Source organism: Rousettus aegyptiacus, unplaced genomic scaffold (genome assembly GCF_014176215.1).
Source record: "Rousettus aegyptiacus isolate mRouAeg1 unplaced genomic scaffold, mRouAeg1.p scaffold_m13_p_8, whole genome shotgun sequence".
Taxonomy (NCBI): Eukaryota; Metazoa; Chordata; class Mammalia; order Chiroptera; family Pteropodidae; genus Rousettus; species Rousettus aegyptiacus.
Window position 1 is genome coordinate 14,399,256 of NW_023416311.1, and position 10,531 is coordinate 14,409,786.

Sequence of the window (10,531 nt, forward strand, 5' to 3'; positions counted from 1 at the left end):
GGGGTGGAGCAAGGACACATGGTGTTTCCCTGAGCTGCAAGTCTCAGTGTATTGGGGCAGAGGAAAGCAGCAGGGTGCCCATCCTTCAGACAAGACTGAGTTAGCATCCCAAGCCCCAGAGATGAGGGCACACCCTTTCCTGGCCAATCCCTGTCTCATCCACAAAGGAGAATCCAGACTGTGCAGTAGGCAAGTAAGGGAGAGCAGAAGTTAGCACCAGCCAAAGTGACTTTTTTGGCCTAAGGATGTTTTTCTTGCTGTAAGTATGAGAGGTCCCGAATTCAATCCCCAGAGGCCTCCTGTTGTAAAGCAGGCAGTGTGAGGCCTGGCTGTGATGTCTTTTGAGAACCAAGGAAGGACACTTTTAGCAGGCCTGGGGTCTTGACCCTTCAGTATTGGGGACAGCTAAGAGCTTGGGTTTGCTGGATCAGGGAGTCACTCAGACACAGACAGGGCCCTCTGAGTGGCACTGGGTTCAGGGAACAGCTGCTTCCAGAACAATCACCCGCGAACCCTAAGGAGCCACCAGCAGGAGCTCCCTCTGATGCCCACCCTTTGTTTCTAAAGCACATATATGACTTCTATACTCAGGGTGATGCCTTTGACTTAATTCTGTGGTTCTCAAAGTATGTGTGAAAGCACCCTCACAGTATTTCAAAATTTCCAGAGAGTAATTAAAGTTTTGAGGGAAATAGCAATTCTCAATACCCATTACACACCACACTCTATGAGCTACTAGCTTGAGGCAGTTTAGTTTCAAAATTTGATGATGCTGTATTTTTCCAAAGCTGGGTTTTCCATGGTTTCTATGATTAAAAGCAAGCAAATGAATGTGGAATACGAACTGAGAGTAGCAATATCCAATCAGATTATAAGGTTGGAGAAGCTGTACAGGGCCCGTCAAGAGCACATATCCCATTAAAAAATAATCATAGTTATTTTAAAAAGACTAGAAAAATATTTTTTCCCAAAAAGGTACTGTACTGGATTGGACAATGTCCTCCTAATCTCAGAAGGTAGAGTCTTTGCACCTATAATTAGTTAAGGTAAGATTATACTGGAGGAGGGTGGGCCCTAACTCAATGTCTGGAGTCTTTATAAAGATTATATGAAGACACAGAGGTTCATAGAGGAAAGAAGGCCACGTGATAATGGAGGCAGAGACTGGAGTGATGGGTCTATGAGGAAAAGATTACCAGGAGCCACCAGAAGCTGGAAGAGGCAAGGAAGGATTCTTCCCCAGACCCTTTAAAGAGTAGAAAAGGTGGTCTGCTGGTACCTCGACATTGGGCTCCTGGCCTCCAGAACTGTGAAAGAATTAATTTCTGTTGTTTCAAGTTACCCAGATTGTATTAATTTGTTATGACAGTCCCAGGAAACTAATACAAGTACTAAGTTGGTAAGACTTTTTTTCCAAGCAACAACTAATGTGTATGAACCTAACTACCCAGTAAACGGAACTCTTATTTCTTAACCCTTAAGAACACCAGGAAAAATTACTGCGACTAAGGGTGCCCTGAGGGGAGAAATGCGGAGAATTTCTCCTGAGTACCAGCTCCAGTCCTGGGACCTGGAGTTCCAGGGGCCCAGGGAAAGGACAGGGGCAGCTACTCTGGTGTCTCTCCAAAAGAAACCTCGGTTCCCATCAAAACAGTTAGCATTAATATGACGGCTAAGTAGAGGGCCAGGGGAGGGAGGGAGCTATGGGTGGTGGTGGGGGGGTCGTTTTCTGAACATTATAGATGTCTCACCAATGTACTGTATACTTGAAACTAATTTAAAGTAATAAATTTATTTTTAAAAAATAAAAAACCAGAACGCAAACTTGGTCTTACCAAACATTGAGCGTGCCTCTTTAACAGCCTGAACCGTTGAAAGAGAACAGAAGAAAATTAATTGATAGGAAACCATGTACCCTCCTCTTCCCTCTTCCCCAAAGCTTCATGCCCACTTCCCTTTTCCTCAAGGAGTGGAGCACTCAGGCACCTGAGTCCGGCTGCTTCAGAGCCTCGTCCTGGGGGCTCCCCTCATCTTGGCCCCAGCACCACCCCTGTGGATTCACCCCCACCCCAATACAGTAACTGAGGGTGGGGGTGGGGGCCGCCAAACATGGCAGCACTAGGAACTGTTGCTATGTGGTCCAGATATTTAAGTCACCTCACTCAAGATAGAGAGTGAAGTTTGCACCCAGAGACGGTTTTGAGGGAAGCTACGCGGTGATACGCGAAGCCTATTGTGTTAAAGGTTAATTTATGAAATTACCTTCCTTTCGTTGTATCGTTCGTTTCACGGCGTCTTTGTCAGACAGTACTACTACGTACACAGTGTGCGGTTCGAACACACTGCGCTGATGTCAAGAACCTCTTGCACTACCCACTGAGCTGGCGGCGTGAAGATCGTGGTAGAGATAACCTTTGCGGTCCTGCTGCTCAGAGTCCGAAAGGCAGGCGCAGCAAAAATGGCAAAGGTGCGCCCCGCCTCGGGAGAGGAGGCGCAGGCGTGGCTGCCCCTGGAGCCGCCCTCTAGGCATTCTCCCTGACGGACTCCAGACAGCCGAGACCCCTCCCCTCCTCCTCAGTTAGCTGTAGGCAGAGAGAGAGAGTCCTTTAACCTCGGGATTAAAGTGGAATTTTTGGCCTCGGGCCTTTAGTCACAGCCCTGGGTCGGGGCCTTTCAGGGTGGTCCTGGCAGCGAGGGTTTGCGGGGGACGAGTAGAGGCAAGAAACAGCGCTCTTCAGAGGCCAAGCGCGACTCAGAGGAGCCTGGATACACGCTCCCCTGTGTGGGATGAATCCAAATCCTTACTCAATATTGAGCCAGGCATTTTTACGGGTCCAGATCGTTAAAAATGACCCGAAGAATCACCCCCCTCCTACTCCTCTGCTGGCTTATGTGCGGAGAAGCCCCTGGAAGTTCTAGTGGGGAGAGCTCATGGGTCGTCTTTGTTTGTCTTTGCACCTGTGAATCCACGGGACCACAGCTCTGCTTGCCATGACCAGTGTCTTGTGATTATCTTGAAAAAATTCAAACCCGGTCCTGGGCCCCCGCCCACAGCAGCTTGCCTTCCAGAAGGTGCCTAGGGAAGGGGCTCATTGTCTACCATTCCTACCCAACCAAGCAGAGTTGGAGCTGCACCGCGGGAGGGCTCGTGGGGACTGAGGAATCTGGGAACCGCGGCCCTAGCTCTGCCTCGGGCCTTGGGCAAAAAGAGAGAGGGAAGGACCTGCAAGTTCCTCTGCGGTGGAGGCCTCGGTTTGCGGGCCGTAGAGAGGCCAGCCGAGCCCCAGGATCTGAGGAGGCAGAACAGAGTCCTGGACCCCCAGAGCAGCAGTCTCCTGCAACTGGCGCAGACAAGGGTGGAGGCACTGAACCGTCTTCCTCTCCAGAGCTGAGAGCTGAACATACCCGAGCCTCCTGCGGTGCCAGTGGGAGCGGGAAAGGCCGACGCTGTGGTGGGACAGGAAAATGGGCGTGAGGATAACCGGGAACGCGCAGGTGCAGACAAAGCTGGAAAAGTGGTTCGTTGGTTTAGAGGTATGATCCTCGCTTAGGGTTTGAGAGGTACTGGGCTTAAATCCCAGTCAAGACTCAGCTGGGACACCTCTCCCTCCCCCAACCCTCCTGCTTCTCTGCACCCAAAGGGGTGCCAGGACTGATGGGCCTGTACAAAGCCAGGACCTTGGGACAGCAGGGCCCTGGTCCGGGAAGCCCCTTAATTTTGTTCTGGGTGAGCCAGCCGCAGGCCTGCGCTGCTTCTCTGGCTAATGACTAGTGCAGGGTCCGAGCATACAACTCACTGGAATGGACTCCCCTCCTCTTCTACCCTTAGTTTCTTCTCACCTGCTCTTTTCCTTCCCTTCCTGGGATCTGAGCAGTTTCTGCAGGGCTACTTCTGCCTGTGGCCCAGCGCTCAGAAGCAGCCCTCATGTCCTGCTCTGCATTACTCGGACCACCTAATGATGAACATTGATGTGAGCAGCACTAAAAAGCAACCCTCCTCTCCCACAGCCAAAGGGTGTCAGCGGGAGCCTAGTAAGGAAGCATCAATTCCATTCCTGCCCAGCAGTGGAGGCCACAAGTGGAGTGAACACCTCTTTCCCCACCAGAGGGCGCCTTTGTCAGAGGAGGCTGCCAAAACAGAAGCCTTAGGAACTAGAGTCTCTTAACAATGCTGACAGAATGTCCAAGATGCAATGAAAATCACTGATCATACTAAGCAGGAGGAAAATCTCAACTCGAAGGAGAAAGGGCAATAGAGGTACACTGACACTGATGTTGGAACCATCCGAGAAGGAGGGTAAGGTGGTAAAGCAGCCATTAAAAATGCTTCAATGAGTAATTACAACCCGCTCGAAACAAATTCAAAAGTGGAAACCTCAAAAAAAATAGAAGATATAAAGAATAACCAATGGAAAACTGAGAACTGAAAAATGCAATAACCAGATAAAAAGCTTAATTGATGGGCAACAACAGAATGGACAAGACAGAAGAATCTGTGAATTTAAAGATAGAATAACAAAAGTATTCACTCTGAAGAACAAAGAAAATAGATTTAAAAAGAGTCTCAGTGATTTAATGTTTGAGTCATTGGAGACCCAAGAGAGGAGAAAAAGAGGAGAAAGATGAGGCTAAATAATATTAGAAGAAACAATAGCTGAAATTTTTCTGCGTAGTTTTAAAACTAGACTTTATTTTTTTTAGAGCACTTTTAGGATTACAGCAAAAATGAGCAGAAATACAGAGTTCTCATAAGCCCTCTGCTGCTACATATGCACAGTCTTTCCTATTCTTGTATATTTTTAAAACTTCTACTTTTTTTCTGACATAATTTAAAGCACATATAGTATTGCTTCACCTATAAAAGCATTTTTTTTTTTGCAACTATCTCTACAAGTAAAGTCTTTTTGTTTTAAAATACCCGCCAGGCCACACGCATATTCAGTAATATTAACCTTAGTATTCTCTCATCCTCAGTCTGTGTGTGGGTTCCCACTGCTCAGGCCTGCTGTGCAAAGATGACCCACTCCCTCCAGAGATGGCTTCATGCCCACCCCCGAATCCTGAAAGACTGAATCCCAAGGCAGAGGCCCTGTGGCAAGTGACCTGATGGGCTATGGAGTGAAGCTGGGGACTTGATTTGGATCCCTCCACACGCATCCACACACACCTAGGCTCCCGGAGGCTCCGGAAGGTCCTAGGACCACGCCCCCTCCCACATCACATGCTGGAGACGCATGACACGTGGTACTGAGTCTCATACCCAATCCTGCCCGGGGAGCCACCTTCTGGAGCCCAAGACCCATGGCCCAGAGCAAGCCACACCCCTGAAGGTGCACAGGAAGGGGTTGGGGGTGTTCAAGTGGGGAGCAAAAGGATGAGGGAAGATGTTGAGGAAATTCACAGAACTCTCAGGGGAGATGTCTCACGTAGCCACTGACCCGAGCAAGGTTTTTTCCTGTCCACTGAGCACACCCAGACACCCAGCCTCAGTGCCAGGCGCACTCCAACTACTGCAGTCTGGCTGGGATATGCGCTCACCCAACCCCGCTGGCCCAGACCCCACTTCCCCTCTGCTGGGGACTCCATTTATGACCTACAATGATCAGAAACAACAAACTATGGGCTCCTCCAGGATTGGAAGCCAAAGAGAGAATAAGATCTCCTGCACAGGGACCTTCCACCGCAGTGTACACTTTGCTGCCCTGGACTATTTGCTTCTCATTCATTGAACAAATGACAGCTGAGCCCAGATTGAGCCAGGCCCTGGACTGAGACTGAGTATAGAGGGAAGCAGATCCTGGTGTGGAAGTGGGAACGAAGGCCCTAAGGGTGGATTGCACTGACACAGAAGAGGACTTTGGAGAGGAACTATCCTGTAGGTAGACACAGCAGTGGTTTCCCCTTAAGGACCAGGAGTCTGAAAAGGTTCTGGCTACAGGAGAAGAAAGCCTCAGCCAGGGAGCCTGGTTATTCCTACTGACCCCTCCTGGCCTCAGGGTCTGGAGAGGCCTCTCCTGGCATCTAAGTGGGCCCTACTTCTGCACAGCAGACCCACTTGCTCAGGAACTGGAGTCAGGAGGCATAAAAGAGGCACCCAGCACCCATGCTCAGCCACCCCAGCTTAAGCGGAGAAATGCCAGACAATTTAGGTCAGAGACAAAGGCCCATCAACCCCCGACTCTGTGATTGGGATCAGAAAACTCTTTCCAGATTGGGATCCCCCAAAATTCACACCAAAGCCTCAGTCCTTGCCTGTATTAGCCATGTCTTTTATTTTCTGTATTCTGATGTTTTGACTGCCTCTCCCAAGGTTAGCCAATTGTGGAGATAGCAAACAACTTCTCCACTAGCAGGTATTTTAAATGCAAACCGACCAATCCAGAGTCCACAGCCCCCAACCAGCTCTTTTATCTGGCTCTCACACTCCAGGCCACTGTCCCCCTGCCAGACTCACTCTGAGGCCAGGAAACAAACAACTCAGGACAGCGCCTATGCCCCAGAGACCTCTGAAATTTCATGAACTAGCCATTTTAAACCTGTTCACCTTGCCTCACCTGTTGCACCTTCACTGAAACCACAATAAAGTCTCTGGCCCCGGTGTGCCCCTCATTCCTTCTTCCTCCTGACCGACCCTGGTGCTTGCCTGCGGGCCCCTGGTGAAGCCCATCCCACAAGCCATCATACCTGAAAAATAAATTCTGCTGTTATTGCAGTGTGGAGAAAAGAGAACCTGTGTCTGGGGCACCCACTCGGGAGGCCGGTGGAAACCCAACGCTCTTGGCGACTACGCCAACACTGAGGAATGCTCAGTTTCCACTGTGGTTCCCGGCCAGCTCCTCAAACTTCATCAGTACTCCCATGTCAAGTTACATGGTCACCCAAGATCCTGCAACTATCTGGCACACACAGATCTTTCTACCTGCTACCAGACACCTGTATAGCTGAAGGGTTTGCCCCCCTTCTCTGGTTCCATTTCCTCAGCTCCAGGAGGAAGCCTCAAGCTTGGAGAGGGCAAGGACTGTCCATGACTTAGGCAGGAAAGGCGACAGTTGGTACATTGGCCTGAGTGCAGGGCAGGCAGCAAGAAACAGCCAAGCAGCAAGAAACAGCAATTTGCTGAGGACTCTGTGGAGTCCCGGGGCTGGCAACCTGAAAGGTTGAGTCTGAGAGTATGAGCCGTTTCGGGATTTGAACCCAGGACTTCTCGCGCCCGGAAATAGACCCATTACCTACAAGGCAACCTAGACAGTGCTAACCTCGGCGTGCTAGCCTGACGTTTATGGTTGGAGGCCTGCTTCCACGGCTCCAGCCTCCTATCTTGGCAGAGACTCATCTTCCAGGTCTCTGGAGAGGTGCAGAAGGAGACAGAGGTGCAGGAAGAGGGAGAGGTGGGGTTGGGTTGATTCCGATTTTAGAAGGGGATGGGGAGGTGCGGCGCTGCGGTAACCTGTAGAAATGAGGAGCAGTGGCCCATCCAGTCCCTGGGCCCGCAGAGCCTGACTGCCCCCGGACCCCGCCAAGGGCCCTAGCCCTAAGCAGCTAAAGGAGGGACAAGGTGACAAGACAGAGGGAGAAAGGTTGTGTGGCCTGGGTGAGCATGGAGGTCTCTTATAGTGGACCCCAACCCGGAAATTTCATCCAACGTGGGATACAAGTCCGGGCCCCTAAGAATGAGGTTCTGGCGCCCCCAACCTGCCTGCCCCGGCGATCCTTGATCATCCCGGGGTTCTTCAATGACCCCGGGGCTCCTGTCCTCAGCTAAGCCGCCTCTTGGTCTGGCCTCGGCCCCAGAAGACCCTCGCAGCTCTGGAACTCCCATGCAGGGCTGGGACGCATTTCTTTTCCAATGGGCAGCTGCTCCAACGTCTCAAACTTTTCTTCCATCTTGCTCTGGCAAAGGACCGAGCATCCATCTGGGAAGAAAGGTCTCACTGTCTTGTCCCCGCGGCGAGGCCCTGAGCCTTCCTGATTTTGCTTCATGTTGCACGCACTAAAAAAAAAAAGCCGAGAATTTGAAAATAAGGGGTTGTCCGTATTTGGAATCTGGCACTTCTCACACCTAAGCAAGGATCCCACTACGTTCCTTACTGGTTCATCTCTAGCGACATCATCCTGGTGCCCTTCTTTGCCCTCAACTTTCCGGCTCCCCCGAGTTGTTGGGGTCACAAAGACCCACGACGCAGAGCAGGGCGCCCGCGCGTCAACTGGGAATTCAGAGCTCCAAAGCCCAGGACGCAGCATGCCCAGAATCCAGGGCATGTACTAATAGTTTTAGAACAGCGAAGTTCTAGATTACTCCAATTAGTTTATGGCGTGACAACCTCCGGGAGGCGGCCCGGCTAGCTCAGTCGGTAGAGCATGAGACTCTTAATCTCAGGGTCGTGGGTTCGAGCCCCACGTTGGGCGCTTCTTTTTGCCTCGTTGGCTAGAGGGGAAATAGACCCATATAAACTAAACGTCTCTGAAGAAGAATCTGTTGCTGTTCCACGGAGGCCGGCACGCGGGAGCTGACCTCTAATCTCACCAGAGGAAGTTTCTTTCGATTGATTAGTGGCTTATTATCTATATCTTGTAATTTAAGAAGTTGACATTGACCCGAAAGTTCCAGATACAGCGCACTGAGCAGCGGGGACTTTTGCGTAGTCAGTTCGTGACGAGAACACTCTCATGAGGTATCCGTAAGGAAGTGGGAGAAGCAGGATTGGGCTGTTGCACCAGTTATTACACTCCTACCTCTATGCTTCAAACCCTTCCTTCTAGACCTTACTTACTAAGACTGCTTTGCCAGCTCACTCGTGTAAGGTTTTGCAAAGAAGATGAGCTAGAGATTATGAAAGGCTGCAGGAGGAAGAAGGAACTATTTCCTGCCTTCTGTTTCTTCTGCCTCCCTCTCACTTTTTTAAAAATTCATGCGGCAACAATTCATTCCAGAAATCACAGTTGAATCCAGTTTGAAGTTTTCCCAACACTCACAGAATCAGCCACATTACGGCTCATTAGTGACATCAGCACAAACTTCTAACTTTTAATAATCCCACCTCTTCCCTTATTAAAAGGAGTTTGGAAAGGGCCTTAGGGAGCTTGAAAGCAGATCTCTGAAAAAGAGGTGGCACTCAGCTTTCATTGGTGGCTCTATGCTCAAAGGAAGGACCCAGGAATCCATTCTCCTTAGGCCAAGGATGATGGTGGGAGATACTGCATTGAGATAAGGTCTCTGATTTCAGAGCGGATGATGGGGCCCCACATGTTTCCATAAGTGGGAGAAGTAATGCCAGGGCTGGAGGAACAGAGGAGTCCGTTCATGGTTTTTGAGGCAAAGAGAGCTATGTTCTTATATGTCTGTATGACAAAGCTCCAGTTGTCATCCCCTCTACAGGCATGTGGTCTGCTCAGGAAGCTTCTGATCTTACTGTACACCAGGTCCTGTAGTCTGGGAGACTTACTTTGAGGTTGAAGACATGGATCGCATGGATTTCAAAAAAGAGAAAACTTTATCATGGACTATTTCAAACATGCACTAAAGCAGAGAAAATAGTGTATTGTGTCCTCATGGTCCCCAGCTTCAGCCATTACCAACTGATGAAAAGCTTGTTTTATCAGCCCATTATATTTTTTCCAGCTTTATTGCGGCATAATTCACAAATAAAACTTATATGTATGGAAGGTGTACAACGTGGTGATTTGATATACGTATACATTGTGAAATAGTTACCACAGTCAAGTTTATGAACAGATCCATCAGCTCACAGTTACTTTTTTTGTGTGTGTGGTGAGAATGCTTAAGATATACTCACATAGCAAATTTCAACTATACAATACAGTATCATTAACTATAGGTCACCACCTATAACTACCCTACTAACCCATTATTGTAAAGCAAACCAATTGTCATAATTTAATCTCTATATAATTGGGTGTGTTTATAAAAGATAAGGACTTTTTAAAATATATGTAACCACAAAACATTAACACACCTAGAAAAATGAACAATTATTTCTTTATCATCAAGTAGAATGGATGGCTATTTAAATGGAGTAAAATACGCCAGAACTCTTTTCTGAGTTGAAAATGTGCACCCCTTGTAAGAAAACAGGGCTTTGCTGAGGGCTGCGTCTGGCTAACGTAAGGAAAGCTTAATTTGTTTTCTCAAGTTTTCCCCCTCTTTGAGGGGGTCTAAAATTCTGATTGTTGTACCCCGGGTGGGACTCGAACCCACAATCCCTGGCTTAGGAGGCCAATGCCTTATCCATTAGGCCACCGGGGCAGACAATAGAAGACACTCTCTCATCCCAGACCAATCTTTCAATCACCTCCCCGTGCTTCCTGCAGGTTACGTATAGCCTCCCGGTTCCATCCCGGCCTTTTTCCCGCTCCTCCACACCAGTGTTCCGCCCGCACTACCTGGCAGATCTCACCTCCTCCTGAGCATCCTCGGACCAGGAAAGATAGTGCTTGCGCGAACGGAATTCAAAGACCCGGAGCCGTAGGTGTTAACTCGGACCAGGATGCGATCCTCGTGTAGGGTGAGGGA

The 10,531-nt window shown here is 49.4% G+C and overlaps 2 non-coding genes across 2 annotated transcripts; one reads left to right on the plus strand and one right to left on the minus strand.

Moving 5' to 3' along the window:
- The first annotated feature begins 8,333 nt into the window (after positions 1-8,333).
- On the plus strand, positions 8,334-8,406 carry TRNAK-CUU. Its single transcript has one exon. It is a non-coding gene; the product is annotated as a tRNA-Lys (tRNA).
- Positions 8,407-10,191: 1,785 nt separating this feature from the next.
- TRNAR-CCU lies at positions 10,192-10,264 on the minus strand. Its single transcript has one exon. It is a non-coding gene; the product is annotated as a tRNA-Arg (tRNA).
- Positions 10,265-10,531: the final 267 nt, after the last annotated feature.